The following is a 21,873-nucleotide window of genomic DNA, read 5'->3' as shown; positions in this document are numbered from 1 at the left end:
TAGTCCCAGGCTGTAAGGGTACCAAGATTATTCTGGTTTAGAAGAGGTTATTAAAAAGTTACCCGTGTATGTCGAGAGTTTTCGTAGAGTTCAGCCCTCACCGCGTGGGAAACTGATTCCGCGTCTTGTGCTAGCGCTGCCCTCTGGACGCCGGAACCACGTTTCCGGCTGGGTTTTGAAAGGTAACGTTTAGTCGTTATAGAAAGAGGACTACCCTAGTCCGTAGAGCTCGTAATCGTGTCGAAATACGATTATATATTAAACGCTGTTTTATAAAACAAATGGATGTTTTTAGGTTAACAGTATATAATCATTTTGATTTTTACCAGGTCTGATGTTGAAGCCACTTCGTACACTTAAAGTCTATGTTACGAGCTGTACAGTTTATCGAACAAAATGGTGCCATGAAATTTCGTCATTCAGTCCATGTTTGTTAGTCTTGAGTCGATCTACCCAGCGCTGTTCTCTCTCATAAAGCACTTTCTCTACATTGGGGGTGCTCTCGGGTAGTCTCTCAATGACGGTCCATTTCAGTTCCTCGATACTGTGTTTCTGTTCAACAAAATGTGAACACAGTTTCGTTGTGTTTTGTTGAAGACGGATATTACTCTTATGTTCTCCTATCCTGAGTTTCACCTTCCTGCATGTCATCCCGATGTACTTTTTGTCACAAGGACAGGTAACCATGTAAATCACGTGAGAAGAGTTGCAGTTGCTGTGTTGTTTTTGTATCCATTTTAGTGTCAGAGTTAAATGTAACACCTTTGTACTGGTCGTGGATTTGCAGGCCAAGCATGACCCACAAGGATAGTGTCCTGTCACTGGCGCCATATGTACATCTCTTATTGGTTTTTCCAGGGTCAGTTGTCTTGGACGGGTGTGGACCAGGAAATCACAGAGATTTTTTGTTTGTTTATTGGCAAAGCGTGGTTTAGGCCAATCATTTTTACCTGTATTGAGGATGTGCCATTTTTTTTTAATTAGTTTGTTCACTTGAGAAGTCACTGGGCAAAAAGTTGTTACGCAGGTCATCAGATCTTCTGTCGGCGCTTTTTCATAGCTGGATAAGAGGTTTTCTCTCGGTTGGTTCGTAGCCCTCTTACGGCATTTCGATACAGTTGATGGTTTATATTCTCTTTTTAGGAGTCTTTAGCTAAGTTCTTTAGATTGTTCTTGATAGTCAGCGGTCTGGCTACAATTCCTCTTGAGACGTAAAAACTGGCTGCATGGCAAGTTATCTCTTAAAAGTTGGGGGTGGTAACTTTTGTAGGATAACAGGCTATTCTTAGCAGTCGGTTTTCTGAAGGTTTTTGTCTCGATGATATTCTCCTTTATATAGATGGTTAAGTCCAGAAAATCGATACTTTTTTTATCAGCGGTGCGGGTAAAGCGTAGCCAGCGATTTCGTGTGTTCAGTCCCCCCTCCAGGGCGCCCAATAGTATCGGGTATAGGCTCAATACTGGAGCCACTCTCTAAATTTGCTGACCAATTTCTCCAACCCTTGGTCCAAAAGACTCCAGCCTATCTAAAGGACATCAGGGATTTGTTAAATCAATTGAAAAATAAAACCTTCGACCCCACCACAATGCTACTAGTGGGTCTGGATGTTGAATCCCTATATACAAGCCTTCCTCAAAAAGAGACTCTGGAAATGCTTGAAGATGTTCTCTTCATGGAAGACTGGAACTTTCACACACCAAGATATTTTGTCCTTGAATGTTGCCGGTTGGCGTTAACTGAGAACTATTTTGAATACGATGGCCAATTGTTCTTACAGAGCCATGGCACTTCAATTGGGAGTGCTTTTGCCCCATCGGTGGCAGGACTCTATGTGAGCAATTTTGAAACTAAAAATGTTTTGACAGCAGACAATCCATTCGTTTCCAGTATACTTTACTGGAAACGTTATATCGATGATGTTTTACTAATCTGGCGCAACGACCAAGATCTGAACCAATTCATGGAATGGCTGAACACACGAGATCGCTGGCTACGCTTTATCCACACCGCTGATAAAAAAAGTATCGATTTTCTGGACTTAACCATCTATATAAAGGAGAACATCATTGAGACAAAAACCTTCAGAAAACCGACTGCTAAGAATAGCTTGTTATCCTACAAAAGTTACCACCCCCAACCTTTAAGAGATAACTTGCCATACAGCCAGTTTTTACGTCTCAAGAGGAATTGTAGCCAGATGGCTGACTATCAAGAACAATCTAAAGAACTTAGCGAAAGACTCCTAAAAAGAGAATATAAACCATCAACTGTATCGAAATGCCGTAAGAGGGCTACGAACCAACCGAGAGAAAACCTCTTATCCAGCTATGAAAAAGCGCCAACAGAAGATCTTATGACCTGCGTAACAACTTTTTGCCCAGTGACTTATCAAGTGAACAAACTAATTAAAAAAAACTGGCACATCCTCAATACAGGTAAAAATGATTGGCCTAAACCACGCTTTGCCAATAAACGAACAAAAAATCTCCGTGATTTCCTGGTCCACACCCGTCCAAGACAACTGACCCTGGAAAAACCAATAAGAGATGTACATATGGCGCCAGTGACAGGACACTATCCTTGCGGGTCACGCTTGGCCTGCAAATCCACGACCAGTACAAAGGTGTTACATTTAACTCCGACACTAAAATGGATACAAAAAGAACACAGCAACTGCAACTCATCGCACGTGATTTACATGGTTACCTGTCCTTGTGACAAAAAGTACATCGGGATGACATGCAGGAAGGTGAAACTCAGGATAGGAGAACATAAGAGTAATATCCGTCTTCAAAAAAACACAACAAAACTTTGTTCACATTTTGTTGAACAGAAACACAGTATCGAGGAACTGAAATGGACCGTCATTGAGAGACTACCCGAGAGCACCCCCAATGTAGAGAAAGTGCTTTATGAGAGAGAACAGCGCTGGGTAGATCGACTCAAGACTAACAAACATGGACTGAATGACGAAATTTCATGGCACCATTTTGTTCGATAAACTGTACAGCTCGTAACATAGACTTTAAGTGTACGAAGTGGCTTCAACATCAGACCTGGTAAAAATCAAAATGATTATATACTGTCAACATAAAAACATCCATTTGTTTTATAAAACAGCATTTAATATATAATTGTATTTCGACACGATTACGAGCTCTACGGACTAGGGTAGTCCTCTTTCTATAACGACTAAACGTTACCTTTCAAAACCCAGCCGGAAACGTGGTTCCGGCGTCCAGAGGGCAGCCCCAGCACAAGACGCGGAATCAGTTTCCCACGCGGGTGAGGGCTGAACACTACGAAAACTCTCGACATACACGGGTAACTTTTTAATAACCTCTTCTAAACCAGAATAATCTTGGTACCCTTACAGCCTGGGACTAATTGTCCAATCCCTCTGAGGGAGTATAATTGAAGTAAGTTCTAGGTAAGACCTCGCACGAGGAACCTCTATTTTATCAATGGTTTCACTAAACTCACAGTTTGTTACACGTGTTGTATTGTCTCCCACTCTTCCCAGGTTTGCAACATACTCACCCTAAATAGAGGTATGAATAAATGTTATCCTCCTCTTACACGATCTAATTTCATGTAGAGATGTTATTATAATTTTCTAAAAGATGCTTTAATTTCAACTATACATATACGTAGTTATTTTAACAGCGTAAAAGTTGATCTGACAAAAAATTATCCGTAGGTTACCTATGAACTGAATCGATAACAGTGACCGCTCTCTCACTATTTTTTCTCCCTTGTCTAATTCGCCACGAGTGTCTCTATAGATAATTTTCATCAAATGTATTGTAAAGTAGTAAATGTGTAAATTGAATACACCAAACAAGCATAGAAATGTAGTATGCTTCGACCACTATAATTAAGGCCAGGTATTGACCCGTTTTTCGTCCTTAGGTGGTGAATGCTGAACCACAGTGGGTAAGACTATTAAGTTTCAAGTTACCCATCTACTTCACAAATAGTGAAAGTATCTTATTTTATTTTGTTTGTGTGTTTTCATGTCCTGACGAAGGCTCCATAGACCTACGGGCCCAGTGAGCTGAAACATGTTGACGTATCCCATTAAAGTGATATGCTGAGGACCCTTGACTCAGTCCCTAGAGCATACCCATTTATTTTTATTTTACTATAGTTGTACAACGACGCTAATAAAGACCAATTTGTTGATTGGAGACTATTTTTATCTTTCATGACAACTTACCAGTGGGTTGAATAACTTTTTTCTCTGGATACTGCCACGATACACCAGAGATTGCCTCGGGCGAGGCTAGCAAAAACACGATTTGTCTAACCCTATGACTATTGCCACAACGCTAGTGTGGGGCAGAGAATAAGATAAACCGCTACTTTGATAAACACGGCGTTTATGAGGGTTTTTACAATATATATCTCCTGGCAAAGTGGTTACAAGTGTCCTATCCAATTTTGATTAACTTGTGGTATGTTCTGGGGAACTGATAGGGCAATCATTCCTCTTCCCTCCTTTTGATAAACACGTTATAAGCAGCGCACAGCTGTCGGATAACTTCTCTGACTTTTGTCAAGAAACCAAGACATTAACTGAACACCTATTATGGAAGATACGAGTGGCTTGAGTTTCACGGAGAGCGACATTAGTGAAATCTTAGCGGCACAACCTCTACTTCAAAATTCGGACTTAGTTCAAGCTTTGGCTCAAACTGATGATTGGGAAAGCCTCACAGCCAAAAAACAGGAACAAATCAGGACGGCCATACATGGCATTATAATGACAGAATATTTGCGATCAAAAACAGCACCACGAGGCCTTTGGATTACTAATGCCCCCAGAATCTTCCTTTACGACCTCGCGTTTAGAAGAGACTGGTCGGCAATCTCGTGGAAGTGTACCCTTGACTATCTTGTATTGATAGTAAAAACTGCCAAAAGATTGTCTGATGCTTTGTTAACACAGATACAAGCTTGCGAAGCCGAGCTTAAGAAAGGCATACAACCGGCTGTCTATAAAAAGAGATTGGAAGAATTAAATAAAGAGATATCGGAAACCCAAGAATACTTGATACAGAACAAGTTACAAAAATTAAGTAAAGATCTTAAAAAATTCAGTCAGGAGAAGATGCATCCATATAGTAAAACGGACTACAAAACACCCGATTCCAACACAGACAATGACTCAGATGGGTGGAACTCCTCCGAAGGATCTGAGACAGGATCCGAAGACTCAGGCCCAAGAAGAGGCAAAGGAAAGTTTCGAAATTTTCGATCTCGACCTCAAAGAAGAGGTAATAGATGGCCCAGACAACAGTTTATGGGCCCCCCAATGCAATTTTTCCAACCGTACATGCAACCATTCCCAAGTTGGATGAATCCATACAACCAAGGGTCACATCAAATGCATAATATGATGGGGATGCCACTACAAGGAATGAATAATCAAAATCAGGACTCTTTTTTATTGAGGGGCCAGAACCAAAGAGGAAGGAGAAGAAATATAACATGGCAAGACCAACAACCAAATGTTCAAACACGGAGCATGACAACAGCAAAACCAGGAACGAGCAAAACGAGTCACTAATAGTGAACCTTAGCACGATAGCCTTGTCCAAAGAACAAGAAAATGTTCTGAATAAAGGACTCGGCTATGTACCGACTCCTACTCTAGACCTCTTCAAGTTGAAGTGCGAACTATCAGAATTTTGTCGAACCTTAAAACTTAAAGCACACTTCTCTGGTTCACCATCACAAGTCCATGGAGGAGACACTAACCTACGAAAGAAGTCAACTTTTACTCCACCAAGTAGGGTGGTGCCTATTGAAATCCAAGCTTTTGAACAGGCCATCTTCACTGGAATTGACGAAATTCAACACAATGCCAAAAAACCTTTTCAAAATATTTACAAGACAAGAACGCCAAGCCCTAAACGAACTCCGGTCTAATGAAGACATTGTAATTAAACCCGCAGATAAGGGTGGAGGCATAGTTGTTTTGGGAAAAGAAGGATACAGAAACCAATGCTTAAAACTACTGGCAGATGAAAAATTCTACACCAAAATCGATTCAGATCCAACACCAAGACTGAAAACAACAATTGCAACTATGGTGTATGAAGCAGAGACACATTCATGGATCAGTAAAAAAGAGGCAGAATTTTTAATAACAACAGACCCCAAAATTCCTTTCTTCTATTCCCTACCAAAGACACACAAGAACAGAGTCCCCCCTCCAGGGCGCCCAATAGTATCGGGTATAGGCTCAATACTGGAGCCACTCTCTAAATTTGCTGACCAATTTCTCCAACCCTTGGTCCAAAAGACTCCAGCCTATCTAAAGGACACCAGGGATTTGTTAAATCAATTGAAAAATAAAACCTTCGACCCCACCACAATGCTACTAGTGGGTCTGGATGTTGAATCCCTACATACAAGCCTTCCTCAAAAAGAGACTCTGGAAATGCTTGAAGATGTTCTCTTCATGGAAGACTGGAACTTTCACACACCAAGACATTTTGTCCTTGAATGTTGCCGGTTGTCGTTAACTGAGATCTATTTTGAATACGATGGCCAATTGTTCTTACAGAGCCATGGCACTTCAATGGGGAGTGCTTTTGCCCCATCGGTGGCAGGACTCTATGTGAGCAATTTTGAAACTAAAAATGTTTTGACAGCAGACAATCCATTCGTTTCCAGTATACTTTACTGGAAACGTTATATCGATGATGTTTTACTAATCTGGCGCAACGACCAAGATCTGAACCAATTCATGGAATGGCTGAACACACGAGATCGCTGGCTACGCTTTACCCACACCGCTGATAAAAAAAGTAGCGATTTTCTGGACTTAACCATCTATATAAAGGGGAACATCATTGAGACAAAAACCTTCAGAAAACCGACTGCTAAGAATAGCTTGTTATCCTACAAAAGTTACCACCCCCAACCTTTAAGAGATAACTTGCCATACAGCCAGTTTTTACGTCTCAAGAGGAATTGTAGCCAGACGGCTGACTATCAAGAACAATCTAAAGAACTTAGCGAAAGACTCCTAAAAAGAGAATATAAACCATCAACTGTATCGAAATGCCGTAAGAGGGCTACGAACCAACCGAGAGAAAACCTCTTATCCAGCTATGAAAAAGCGCCAACAGAAAATCTGATGACCTGCGTAACAACTTTTTGCCCAGTGACTTATCAAATGAACAAACTAATTAAAAAAAACTGGCACATCCTCAATACAGATAAAAATGATTGGCCTAAACCATGCTTTGCCAATAAACGAACAAAAAATCTCCGTGATTTCCTGGTCCACACCCGTCCAAGACAACTGACCCTGGAAAAACCAATAAGAGATGTACATATGGCGCCAGTGACAGGACACTATCCTTGTGGGTCATGCTTGGCCTGCAAATCCACGACCAGTACAAAGGTGTTACATTTAACTCCGACACTAAAATGGATACAAAAACAACACAGCAACTGCAACTCATCGCACGTGATTTACATGGTTACCTGTCCTTGTGACAAAAAGTACATCGGGATTACATGCAGGAAGGTGAAACTCAGGATAGGAGAACATAAGAGTAATATCCGTCTTCAAAAAAACACAACAAAACTTTGTTCACATTTTGTTGAACAGAAACACAGTATCGAGGAACTGAAATGGACCGTCATTGAGAGACTACCCGAGAGCACCCCCAATGTAGAGAAAGTGCTTTATGAGAGAGAACAGCGCTGGGTAGATCGACTCAAGACTAACAAACATGGACTGAATGACGAAATTTCATGGCACCATTTTGTTCGATAAACTGTACAGCTCGTAACATAGACTTTAAGTGTACGAAGTGGCTTCAACATCCGACCTGGTAAAAATCAAAATGATTATATACTGTCAACATAAAAACATCCATTTGTTTTATAAAACAGCGTTTAATATATAATCGTATTTCGACACAATTACGAGCTCTACTGACTAGGGTAGTCCTCTTTCTATAACGACTAAACGTTACCTTTCAAAACCCAGCTGGAAACGTGGTTCCGGCGTCCAGAGGGCAGTGCCAGCACAAGACGCAGAATCAGTTTCCCACGCGGGTGAGGGCTGAACTCTACGAAAACTCTCGACATACACGGGTAACTTTTTAATAACCTCTTCTAAACCAGAATAATCTTGGTACCCTTACAGCCTGGGACTAATTGTCCAATCCCTCTGAGGGAGTATAATTGAAGTAAGTTCTAGGTAAGACCTCACACGAGGAACCTCTATTTTATCGATGGTTTCACTAAACTCACAGTTTGTTACACGTGTTGTATTGTCTCCCACTCTTCCCAGGTTTGCAACATACTCACCCTAAATAGAGGTATGAATAAATGTTATCCTCCTCTTACACGATCTAATTTCATGTAGAGATGTTATTATAATTTTCGAAAAGATGCTTTAATTTCAACTATACATATACGTAGTTATTTTAACAGCGTAAAAGTTGATCTGACTAAATGTTATCCGTAGGTTACCTATGAACTGAATCGATAACAGTGACCGCTCTCTCACTATTTTTTCTCCCTTGTCTAATTCGCCACGAGTGTCTCTATAGATAATTTTCATCAAATGTATTGTAAAGTAGTAAATGTGTAAATTGAATACACCAAACAAGCATAGAAATGTAGTATGCTTCGACCACTATAATTAAGGCCAGGTATTGACCCGTTTTTCGTCCTTAGGTGGTGAATGCTGAACCACAGTAGGTAAGACTATTAAGTTTCAAGTTACCCATCTACTTCACAAATAGTGAAAGTATCTTATTTTATTTTGTTTGTGTGTTTTCATGTCCTGACGAAGGCTCCATAGACCTACGGGCCCTTTGAGCTGAAACATGTCGACGTATCCCATTAAAGTGATATGCTGAGGACCCTTGACTCAGTCCCTAGAGCATACCCATTTATTTTTATTTTACTATAGTTGTCCAACGACGTTAATAAAGACCAATTTGTTGATTGGAGACTATTTTTATCTTTCATGACAACTTACCAGTGGGTTGAAAAGCTTTTTTCTCTGGATACTGCCACGATACACCAGAGATTGCCTCGGGCGAGGCTGGCAAAAGCACGATTTGTCTAACCCTATGACTATTGCCACAACGCTAGTGTGGGGCGGAGAATAACATAAACCGCTACTTCGATAAACACGGCGTTTGAGGGTTTTTACAATATATATCCCCTGGCAAAGTGGTTACAAGTGTCCTATCCAATTTTGATTAATTTGTGGTATGTTCTGGGGAACTGATAGGGCAATCATTCCTCTTCCCTCCTTTTGATAAACATGATAATTATAGGGAACAAAGACAGAAAAGTCACATTACAAATGAATAGATACTTTTTACTTATAACCCTATTTAGGGCTCGATTCCGATCCGGTAAAATGCGCTCCGAATCGTCGTACGGGGCAATTTTCCCTGTACGAATCGTACCCGTACACGTCCCTGTACGTACGACGAAGTACGATCCGTACCAGGAGCCAAAGACCGTACGAGTCGTACAGGACTCCGTACGACTAAAATATCCGTACGAGTCTCACTCGGAACCCGCTGTACGTGACATCGCTACGGTTCGCGGCTGGTTTTTACGACCCAGCAAGTACGATTCGTGTCGGATACGCAACGTACAACCCTTTTTTTTATGGGAGCTGGAAACAGCCGTAAACGCATAGTTCGCGCCGAAACAAGTACAGAACGCCCCCCCCACGGGGACGCCGCATACCCCCCATGATCGCCGGGGTACGCGCCTTACCCCTGCGATCATGTGGGGTATGCGGCGTACACCCAGCGTACATGGGGTACGCACCGTACCCCATGTACGGTGGGTGTACGGTGCGCACCCCATGTACGCTGGGTGTACGCCGCGGACCCCACATGATCGCAGGGGTACGGCGCGTACCCCGGCGATCATGGGGGTACGCGGCGTACGGTGTGTATGTGATTGAGCGCTTTTCCGTACGAATCGCCCTTACCTGACGCCGACCGTACGAATAGCGTCCTGATCACCCGGTCCGGATCGTACTCGCCGGGTCGTACGGTGTGTTTACGAGTCGTATGGAAACGGCTACGAATACGAATCGTACGGGGGATTTTTTTTACCGGATCGGAATCGAGCCCTTAGTGTCAAGAGAGGTCTTTGCAGTCTCTTTAAACAACACATGGCTGGCATTTTCCTTTTGGCAATCCTACTTTATATTCCTTTTCATGAAATGCATTCTGACACTGTGGCAGTAAATGTAAAATACAAATGTAAGGAATAGGAAGAGTGGAGGTCCAGGGGGTACTGGAATTAGAAACAAAACTAAGGGCTCCATTATGATGTCGGGCGGATCGCCACCGCCATGGTGGCGGTGGCGATCCGCCCGACAGAAATGCCCGCCCGCCACCCTTTTCCCCCCTGCCACATTACAATGCGGGGGGTACCGCTGCGGAGCCAAACACCGCCCGGCACTTTTCCGCCCCGGTCGCCTTGCGGCCGGGGCGGAAAACGAATAACATGCAGGCGGTGTCTGTCAGACACCGCCCGCAATATTACAATGGGCTTCTGTCAATGCCTTTCCGTGGCGGCAATGCCGCCACGGAAAGGCATGTGGTGTTCACTCTGGGGGCCCCCTGTGGGCCCCCAGAGTGAAGGCCAAAGGGGGGTGGCACACGGGGGGTACCTGTGGTACCCCCCTGCCTTTGCATACTCGAAGAGGCAGGCACCGCGCGGTGCCTGCCGCTTCGAATATGCAAATGCGTGCTTCTGTTTTTAACATTGTGGTTGGCGGAGCAGTGAGCACCGCCCGCCACAATGTTAAATTGAGGAATGCGCCCGCCACTGTGGCGGGTGCATCCTAATGGCAATGTCGGAACCCCCGCCCTTCAGGCGGGCGGTCCCGCGTTCCGCCCGCCCGCCATCCTAATGTGCCCCTAAGCCTCGGTAACTAGTTTATAAAGGTATGTAGATATGCACATGGTCTTTTAAAGACCTGTGAAAAACTCGGGAGTGCTGGAGATAGGACACCAGACACTGCCCAGCCAAGCCCACAGCAGCTCAAGCTGCAGCAGCCCGTACTGAGACGCATGACGGAGGGGGGTTGGGGGGAGGGGAGAAGTCCTTTTAGCCCTTTGGGCATTGCCCGCCTTGCTGCCCCTGTGTATCCCGAGAGCTTAAGTGCTGTAATGGGTGCTTATTTTAGATGGAATTTTGGCCCTCACTTTGCTGTTTTAAGCACTAGAAACAACTGCTGTTACTTTTGGCAGATTTACTGCATGAAGCATTATGTAAAATATACCTCGATGATGTGTGTGTGTGTGTGTGTGAGAGAATGAGTGAGTGAGTGAGAGAATTGGACAGCTGTCCTTTAAGTTGTGTGCATGCATGTGAACCCTGCACGAATGCTGGGCATGCTGGGCCTTTTCTGTGCATTAAAGAAACTTGGACCCGTACCTGGCAATGCAGCTTGCATTTGAAATTACGTGCAGCGAGGCATTCAGTTTTGGGCTTGCGTGATATGCAGTGGTAGCCAGCTGTGTTACTGGTAAGAAACACATTTTGTGCCAGTTAAGGTGGGAATGCACTCGGTTTGGGAGTAAAAGGGCATGAAACATGATTACTGTTAATGTATAGTTGATAAAACTAATTCACCGAAATCAATTTATGTCTATTTCTTTAGAAATATTCCCCAAATTATCATTACTTGTCTCAGTTAGTGGATGTGGGCCAGATGTATGAAACAATTTTGCATTCGCAAACTGTGCGAATCGCAAAAATTGACCGTTTGCAAACGCACAATGGCCTTTCCCAATGTATGAAAGGGTTTGCATTTGCAAAATTGGTTATCGCAAAAAATGCAAATCCTTTTTTTGCGAATACCAACTTTTCAAATCTCAAATTGCAAATTCACAAATTGGTAATCGTAGCCTAATGTATGAACCATTCGCAAAATGCGCATGACCCAAAATTCCAATTCTGCATGTGGAAATTACCACCTATTCCATTCAGGTGGTAACCAGGTTCAAACTATTACACAGGCCTAAATGGCATCAGAATGTTTCACAATGGCATTGCGGTACATCATAGCAAGGAGAATAAGGATTCAAGCAGCAGCACAGAGGAGAAGGAGACAGGAACGCATTTTCAGAGTGCGCCTAACCCTGTTTCAGGAGACAAAGGAAGAAATCGATGAGAAATATAGATAAGACTATTTTACAATCCTAGACCTGATACCTGACCTTCATCCACTACTGCAGCATCAGAGTCGCAGGACCAATGCATTTCCACACATGTGAAGGTCCTATGTTCACTGCAGCTACTAGCTTCAGGGAGCTACCAGAGAGTTATAGCAGCAGCAGGAGGGGTCCTCCAAAGTGTGCTTTTGCGCTTTTTCAATGCCTTCTTGTACACAATGGTCCAGAGAATACACCATTACATTACATTCCCCACTACACCACAGGAATTGCAGCAGACCAAATTAGATTTCTACCACATAGCCCAATTGCATTGATGGTACACACGTTGCCATTTATCCCCCCCACCCTCAGGTAATGAGTACGTGTTCAGGAACAGGAAATCCTTTTGTTCAATGAACATCCAGGCCATATCTTATGACTCCACATAATAAATGACATAGTGGCTAAATTCCCTGGCAGTACGCACAATTCATTCATATTCAGACACAGTGGTATATACACACGTCTCCTTGGGGGTGAATTTGGTGAAGGACACCTGCTAGGTAAATGCATGTAGCATAGTCTGGGAGACTCTCTGGATATGGTGAAACAGTACAGTGACTATTCTATTGCCTTTTGCCCTGTATGTGACAGCACATATGCTGTGCACTCCTTCATACTCACCTCATTCCTGAATCCTGCAACTCAAAGTGAAAGGAAATACAATGCTGCGCATGAGTCGAAACGCAATGTGATAGAGCAGACCTTCAGCCTACTGAAGAGTAGGTTCCGCTGCCTACACAAAAGTGGAGGTGCACTGCAGTATAAGCCGGGAGATATGTTGCATAAATGTGGCCACTTGTGCCATGTTGCACAACCTTGCAACAACCAATGACATATCATTGGACCAGACAGATCCTAAGCATGATGAAGAGGATGAACCACGTCAACCCCCGCAGAGCAGCTGAGGGTGCAAGGGCTGCAGCTGGCAGACAGAGATGTGCCAAAATAACACAGACTTTTTTTTAAGTGAGTAATGATGAGACAATGCACTTCATAACTTATTTGCTATTGTGTTTTATTCACCTTAATCTCAGGTAAACTGTATGCACACAGCAGTCATCATCTTACATGTGTGTAAATTTGTAGGACAACGTAGGATTTAAAATAAACATGCACAACATTCTGCACTGAGCCTCACATGCAACAGGTTACCTCACCCATTAGCATGCCTTGGTCACATCCTTGTTTACTTTTTACAGGCACGCACACCACTGAAATAGTGTGTACACTGGAATCCCTTGATGAGGCCTCGGATGGCGTACCTTGCCTCGCACTCAGCCGTCTGGTCTCGGTCACCAGGGCATTGACACTACTGAGGTTGGAGGCCTCCTCACTGTGCCCTGCGCCCAGTATACTTGTCCCAGCTATAGTACCTATCGTTAACTGTTCTACAGCAGTTGTGACCTGCACCAATCCCCAGACTACACCAGAAATGCAGTGCGTCTGGACAGGACAGCTGTGGCATTGTTTAGATGGTTTACTGCTTTGGCGTAACCCTTCCAAATGGCCTAATAGGTGTTGACTTTGTCTGCCTTTGGAGCTATGGTCTCTCTGCATAGTGTTACAGAGGTCTCTAATGACTTCTGTCATGTCCCTGAGGCTTTCAGCATTTGTCCTGAGGCCCTCCGCCACAGTGTTGGTCAAGTCCCTGATGCTGTCCTTAATGTCCATCATGGTAATCAGACATAATATCGAAAATTTTATATCGAAATGACATAATATCGAAGATTAAATATCGTAGGTAAAAAATATCGATATAATAAATATTGTATACAAAAACATCGTTAATGATATGTGTAAAATAATATCGTAAGTAATTACATCGGAAGACAAAATATCGATTACAAAAAATATCGTATAATAATAAATAATAGTATAAATTTTTTATTTTAAGTTAATGTTGTATTGTAATTTATAAGTGTTATTTTGAATAAAAAGGGAATGTTTTATTTTTTATTATAATAATTTAAAAAACGTATAATTTTAGGAGCGGGTTATTGGGTTTATAGGGATAAGGGTGGGGAGTGTTTTAAAAAACTTAAGTATAATATTAAAAAATGTATTTAGAATTTAGATTTACAAATTATTATATAATGAATACAAATTAAAAAAAAATTAAAATAAAAATTAGCAAATTTCGCAATTTGAAAAACGAAATTTGAAATTAATAAATGAAATTTTAAAATGTTGCTACTATATATATATTAATTAACATATATATGTTTAGGAGCGGGTTATTGGGTTTATAGGGGATAAGGGTGGGGAGTGTTTTAAAAAAATAAGTATAAAAATATTAAATTTAAATAGAATATATATTTATAAAACATTATATAATGAATAGAAAAGAAAATTAAGAAATTGAAAATTTTAAATTTCAAAAATTGAAAAACAAAATTAGAAATTATAAAAAGAAATTGAAAAATTTAGCTAATATATATTTATTTTTTTATATATTTTACTGATTTGTTAATCTAATTTAGTATAAAATAAATAAATATATAATATAATATAATTAAAATAAATACATTTATATTTTTAGGAGTGGGTTTTAGAGTTTATAGGGGATAAAGGTAGGGAGTGTTTTGATACGAAACAATTTTATGGACAAAATAAAATTTTATATTTTAAAATAGACATTTCTAAATTAGAAATTATTAATATGTTCTAAATATAGAATTTTTAAATTATACAAAAAATAGAAGTGCATAGAAATTTTATAACTTTGAAAAACGTTGTATAGACAATATAAAATTTTTATTTTAAAATGAAAATTTTATAATTTCGAAATTTAAATAAATTAAAAAATACGAAAAAAGGTATATATTATAAGGATAGAATAGTAGAAAAATAAAAAAAAAATGTTATATTAACATTTGTGTTAAAATCAATAATAAAAATAAAATAAGATCATTTTTTATTTAATTAGTGTGTAGCACTTATATTAATTTTATGTAGACTGGAGTGGGAATATTTAATTATATTTAATTAGTGTCCAGCACTTATATTAATTATATGTAGACTGGAGTGGGAATAGTAAATTATATTTAATTAGTGTCCAGCACCTACTTCAATTTTATGTAGACTGGAGTGGGAATATTTAATTATATTTAATTAGTGTCCAGCACTTATATTAATTTTATGTAGATTGGAGTGGGAATAGTAAATTATATTTAATTAGTGTCCAGCACCTACTTCAATTTTATGTAGACTGGAGTGGGAATAGTAAATTATATTTAATTGGTGTCCTGCACCTACTTCAATTTTATGTAGACTCGAGTGGGAATATTTAATTATATTTAATTAGTGTCCAGCACTTATATTAGTTTTATCTAGACTGGAGTGGGAATAGTAAATAATATTTAATTAGTGTCCAGCACCTACTTTAATTTTATGTAGATTGGAGTGGGAATAGTAAATTATATTTAATTAGTGTCCAGCACCTACTTCAATTTTATGTAGACTGGAGTGGGAATAGTAAATTATATTTAATTAGTGTCCAGCACTTATATTAATTGTATGTAGATTGGAGTGGGAATATTAAATTATATTTAATTAGTGTCCAGCACTTATATTAATTTTATGTAGACTGGAGTGGCAATATTACATTTTATTTAATTAGTTACCAGCACCTACCTCAATTTTATGTACACTGGAGTGGGAATAGTAAATTATATTTAATTAGTGTCCAGCACCTACTTCAATTTTAAGTAGACTGGAGTGGGGATAGTAAATTATATTTAATTAGTGTCCGGCACTTATATTAATTTTATGTAGATTGGAGTGGGAATATTAAATTTTATTTAATTAGTGTCCAGCACTTATATTAATTTTATGTAGATTGGAGTGGGAATAGTAAATTATATTTAATTAGTTTCCAGCACCTACTTCAATTTTATGTAGACTGGAGTGGGAATAGTAAATTATATTTAATTAGTGTCCAGCACCTAATTCAATTTTATGTAGACTGGAGTGGGAATATTAAATTATATTTAATTAGTGACCAGCACTTATATTAATTTTATGTAGATTGGAGTGGGAATATTAAATTCTATTTAATTACTGTCCAGCACTTATATTAATTTTATGTAGACTGGAGTGGGAATAGTCAATTATATTTAATTAGTGTCCAGCACCTACTTCAATTTTATGTAGACTGGAGTGGGAATATTTAATTATATTTAATTAGTGTCCAGCACTTATAATAATTTTATGTAGACTGGAGTGGGAATAGTAAATTATATTTAATTAGTGTCCAGCACCTACTTCAATTTTATGTAGACTGGAGTGGGAATATTAAATTATATTTAATTAGTGTCCAGCACTTATATTAATTTTATGTAGACTGGAGTGGGAATAGTAAATTATATTTAATTAGTGTCCAGCACCTACTTCAATTTTATGTAGACTGGAGTGGGAATAGTAAATTATATTTAATTAGTGTCCAGCACCTACTTCGATTTTATGTAGACTGGAGTGGGAATATTAAATTATATTTAATTAGTGTCCAGCACTTATAGTAATTTAATGTAGATTGGAGTGGGAATATTAAATTCTATTTAATTAGTGTCCAGCACTTATATTAATTTTATGTAGACTGGAGTGGGAATATAAAGTTATATTTAATTAGTGTCCAGCAATTATAATAATTCTATGTAGACTGGAGTGGGAATAGTAAATTATATTTAATTAGTGTCCAGCACCTACTTCAATTTTATGTAGACTGGAGTGGGAATATTTAATTATATTTAATTAGTGTCCAGCACTTATATTAATTTTATGTAGACTGGAGTGGGAATAGTAAATTATATTTAATTAGTGTCCAGCACCTACTTCAATTTTATGTAGACTGGAGTGGGAATAGTAAATTATATTTAATTAGTGTCCAGCACCTACTTCAATTTTATGTAGACTGGAGTGGGAATATTTAATTATATTTAATTAGTGTCCAGCACTTATATTAATTTTATGTAGATTGGAGTGGGAATATTAAATTATATTTAATTAGTGTCCATCACTTATATTAATTTTATGTAGACTGGAGTGGGAATATAAAATTATATTTAATTAGTGTCCAGCACTTATAATAATTTTATGTAGACTAGAGTGGGAATATTTAATTATATTTAATTACTGTCCAGCACCTACTTCAATTTTATGTAGACTGGAGTGGGAATAGTAAATTATATTTACTTAGTGTCCAGCACTTATATTAATTTTATGTAGACTGGAGTGGGAATATTAAATTTTATTTAATTACTGTCCAGCACCTACTTCAATTTTATGTAGACTGGAGTGGGAATAGTAAATAATATTTAATTAGTGTCCAGCACTTATATTAATTTTATGTAGGCTGGAGTGGGAATAGTAATTTTTATTTAATTAGTGTCCAGCACCTACTTCAATTTTATGTAGACTGGAGTGGGAATATGAAATTAAATTTAATTAGTGTCCAGCAACTAATTGATATTTATGTGTGTTAGTTAGGGAATAGTTGTATTTTTAATGTATATTAATAAATATATATTATTTTTGTGTATGGGAAAACACACGTTTTTTAAGATAATAATAGTAAAAACACAGAATCATCATACATTTTTTTCAACAACAAAAATGTATTAGGTATTGTATATTTTGCAGACATAATTTTTTTCAATCATATTATTGACTTTTGTGAAAAATGTATAATGTATAAACAAAAATATTATACAGAAGTATGAATAATTTTTATGAGAAAAACAACATTTAGTATTGTTCAATGTCATATCACATATTGACAGTGTTACATATTTTGTTAGTAAATAACAACTTTATATTAATACTAATATTTACAATGTTAATATTAAGTATTTAAACAATATTTTTGTATACATTTTTTGAAAAATAGGTTTTTATATATACACATTGAAAATAGAAATAACAACATTTTGTAACATTTTATAACATTTTAAATAATGTGAAAATAAATATTATTTATTTTATAATATTTATTTGCACAGTTTTACTACATATTTCACTAATATTTAATATAAGGAATAAACAAACATCGTCGAATATACAGTACAAGTTTTGAAATTATTGTAGTTAATTTTAAACAGAATTAGTAATATATTTGTAATAATGGACTATTTTCTTGCATGTGGGTCTTTTATTTTGTAACCGGGTTAGGTTGTTTTGTGTTATTTGGATGGAGAGCAGGTCGCGGTTGGAAGAGACTTCACGTCGCTTAAGGTAAGGTTTGTTTTATATGTTTTAGGTGTGTTAAATTTAATTTTTGAGACTAGTGTGTTGCTATTTATTGTTGTTAGATGTAAGTGAGTTGTATTACAGTGTTTAAGATCGTTTATTTACGTGTAGTAGGTACTCGTACTTTTACGTTGTTTTAGGCTTGTTTGGAGAGTTCATATATACATGTTTAAAGTATATGTATTAGGCATATAATGGTAATACTAATGTTATTAGTTGTTCATGTGTAGGTTTATGTGGGTGGGAATATATGTTTTATACGTTTCTGTTTTAGGTGTTCGCCATTTCGGATGGAGCGTTTTTTTTTTAAGGAAGTGTTTGTTAGTTTTATTAACTAATGAATTTCAAACACTTCTTTACATTTTTCAGTTTTCCTGGAGCGTTTCTTTAATTTTGGAACTATTTTCGGGTTTTTTATGGTTTTCCTAAGGATCTTCTTTGGATGGATTATCGATTATAGGAACAGTTGTATTTTTGCATTTTTTTTTGGGACGATTTTTCGACATGCTTGGTAAGTTAATTTTTTATTTATATTTTGTGGGTGGGTAATGTATTTATTATTATTGTTCTGTTTTATAGTAATGTACTGTAAGTAATGTGCGCATATATATGTAAAAAAATATTATATATATTGCATACATTAAAGAGTATTGTAAATTAAGATTTAGTTGGTGTTTAGATTGTTTAGGTTTCATTTTTATGTACTGGTTTGGTGTTCACATTTATTTAGAGAAGTGTTCAATGCCTTTAGTACTAGGGTATAACTTTACTTGTTGTTCTAGGTATTTGTGCATTTGTTTGGTTTGTTTAGATGTTTTAGGGATTAGTTCAGTAATGGATTGTTCCATTCTAAACTCCTGGTAGCTTTGTTCTTTTTGCAGACATTTTATGAATTTTTCTAAACTTGGTTTAGTTCTGCCAGTTGATTGTATAAAGGCATTGTGCCAACCTTCAACTGCGTTATTTGTTTTTGATTCTCTGTTTAAGGTGCTTCTGTAGACGTTCCACCAGGGTATTAGGAATTTAGGGTTTCTTCTGTGGCCAGATCTATGGAGTCTGCCTACCCAGGTGTCTTCAAAGTAGTCCAAAAATGGACTAGTTTTGCCTCATTTTGTTTATAAAAGGTGCTATCTATTAGAATGTTGTAGTGTTCAGCTACATCTGTTTCTGGAACATAAGCCAGTGCTATGAGTTTTTTTATTTGATATGCAAAAGATGAGTTTGTTGCATATTCTATGCTTAAGGTTGTTTTTTGTAGATGCCTCCATAGACACTGGTTTAAATGGTAGTAGCAGCCTTGAATGCAGGTATGTGGGTGTATTTTCAAGATGGTTGAAAGCATTGCTTGCTCAAAATCTAGTATTATTTTTTCTGGGGAACAGTTGTTAGTTTTTTGTTTCATTATATTTAATAATTCCATATATGTGGAATTAGTTTTATTTGGTAGTAGTGCATAAAGTAGAGGTATTTTGCAGTTTTGATATAGGCCATGTATGGTGTATAATTGGTAAAAGGGTTTGGGACAGATGTTAAAAGTCCCATCCATCATCCAATGTTGGGTTTGCTGAAGTTTTATTAAGTTTAGATTTGTTCCAAAAATTATAAGTCTTTTATCGTTGCTTTCATTGTCGTAAATGATAAATGGTTGTTTGTTTAGAGTTATGGTTTGGTTGGCATTTAAACATATATCACTATATGTTCTTAGAGGTGGTGTGGTAGTAGTAGTACTTTTTTTTGTTCGTGCTATAGTTCTTTATAGTGCAAGAATATTTGGCGTCTGTGTTGTTGCTGTTTTGGGAATTTTGGGAATTTCTTCTTTTAATATGACACTGGTTGGTTTTTGGGAACCTGTGCTAGAGCCTCTTTTATGTTTTCTAATGCTGTTCTAACTTCTATTTCTGTTATGTTTGGTGGGTGGTTGTGTTCTCTAGTATAAAGTACAGTTGCTTCTCTAGTTGTTGCCCTTCCATAACACTTGTTAGAATAATATTTGCAACATTTCCAATTTACTTTCATCCCGTATTGTTTCTCCTGGGTATAAGTGTAACCCATGTAGCGTAGTAATAGTTTTCCTTTCTGGCTGGTCACAAATTCTGCTCCCTCAGTCATTGTGTTGTTTGTAAATCTACAAGAGATATATTTAATATTTATGTAAATGGTAATAATTTTGTATAAAATTAATTAATTCCACAATTGATTAGTATATACTTACAATTGGTCCAAATCTGTGAAATATTTTGATATGCTTTATTCTTCAGTAGTTGACTGTGTTTTCCGATAGTCTTTGATCTGTTAGGTAAAAAGCAGAGTAAATGTAATGATTTGCTTTAGTATATTGTTAGAGTTTCAGTGCCAATTTTGTCTATAAAATTGGCTGCAAATAACTGTAGCTCATTTTAAAAATATTCTGATTATACTTACTTGGCTACTTTTAGACAGGACTTTGGAGTAGAGTTGTCTGTTATTTCTTAGTAGAGTATTCTGTAGTAGAATCTAAAAATAAAAAGTATATATGTGTTAGAAATGTTAACATGTATTTATCTTTTTAATATCTTCTCTGTTACTTTAGTCCTTCAATATACTTACTTAGTTAGTTATATCTTTGGGATTCGGTTATGTAATTTCTGTATTTTGTCAGTAGAGTTTTCTGTAGTTTTAGGAAGAAAATAAAAGTAAATGTTTGTAATTAATTAGAACAAGTGCTATTTTTGGCGTTTTAACCCTTAGTTTAGTATTAGGAAGTACTTACTTAGTTAGTTTTATTTTTGAATGTATAAATTTGGTATTTGTTCTTTTGTAGTATAGTTTTCAGTACTGGTTTCTGAAATCCAAAATTAGATATGTATTAGAAATGAAAACCAGTGTTTCGTTTTAAACTTATTACTAGTTCATGAAGTTTTAGAATATACTTACTTAGCTTGTTGTATCTTTTGTTTTCTGATTCTTTTTCTCTGTTTCTTGTCTGTACAATAGTCTGTAGTGGTAGTAGAAAATAAAAAGTAGATATGTGTAAATAGTTACAAAATGAGCACATTTATTTCGATTTTAGCTTTTAATTTATTGTTTAATTATACTTACTTTTTTAGTTGTATCTTTATGTTAGAGTTCTGTGTTCTTGTATTTGTTAGGATAGTTTTCTGTAGCGTTAGAAGAGAAATAACAAAGCATAGATTTTTAACATTATTGTTTGTATTTTATAGAAAAGATTTAAACATGTGTTAAATATAGAGAATATAAAAACATTTTTTTGCGTTTTATTTTATCAGAAATCAGTTGTGTAGTTTTAGTAGATTAATCTGTAGTTCAGTGAGAAATGGTAAAGAGCATATTTAGTAAATAATTTACATTTTAGTAGTCACATACATTTATTTAATTACAATTACTTACTTG

The 21,873-nt window shown here is 37.3% G+C and overlaps 1 protein-coding gene across 2 annotated transcripts in view; it reads right to left on the bottom strand.

Moving 5' to 3' along the window:
- The window catches only part of CDK19 (cyclin dependent kinase 19), a 1,344,771-nt gene that overhangs the window by 735,040 nt on the left and 587,858 nt on the right, over nucleotides 1-21,873 (bottom strand). The window lies entirely within an intron of this gene.

This window comes from Lissotriton vulgaris, chromosome 6 (assembly GCF_964263255.1).
Source record: "Lissotriton vulgaris chromosome 6, aLisVul1.2, whole genome shotgun sequence".
In the NCBI taxonomy this organism is placed as follows: domain Eukaryota; kingdom Metazoa; phylum Chordata; class Amphibia; order Caudata; family Salamandridae; genus Lissotriton; species Lissotriton vulgaris.
This window is presented reverse-complemented; position numbering and strand designations above follow the sequence as displayed.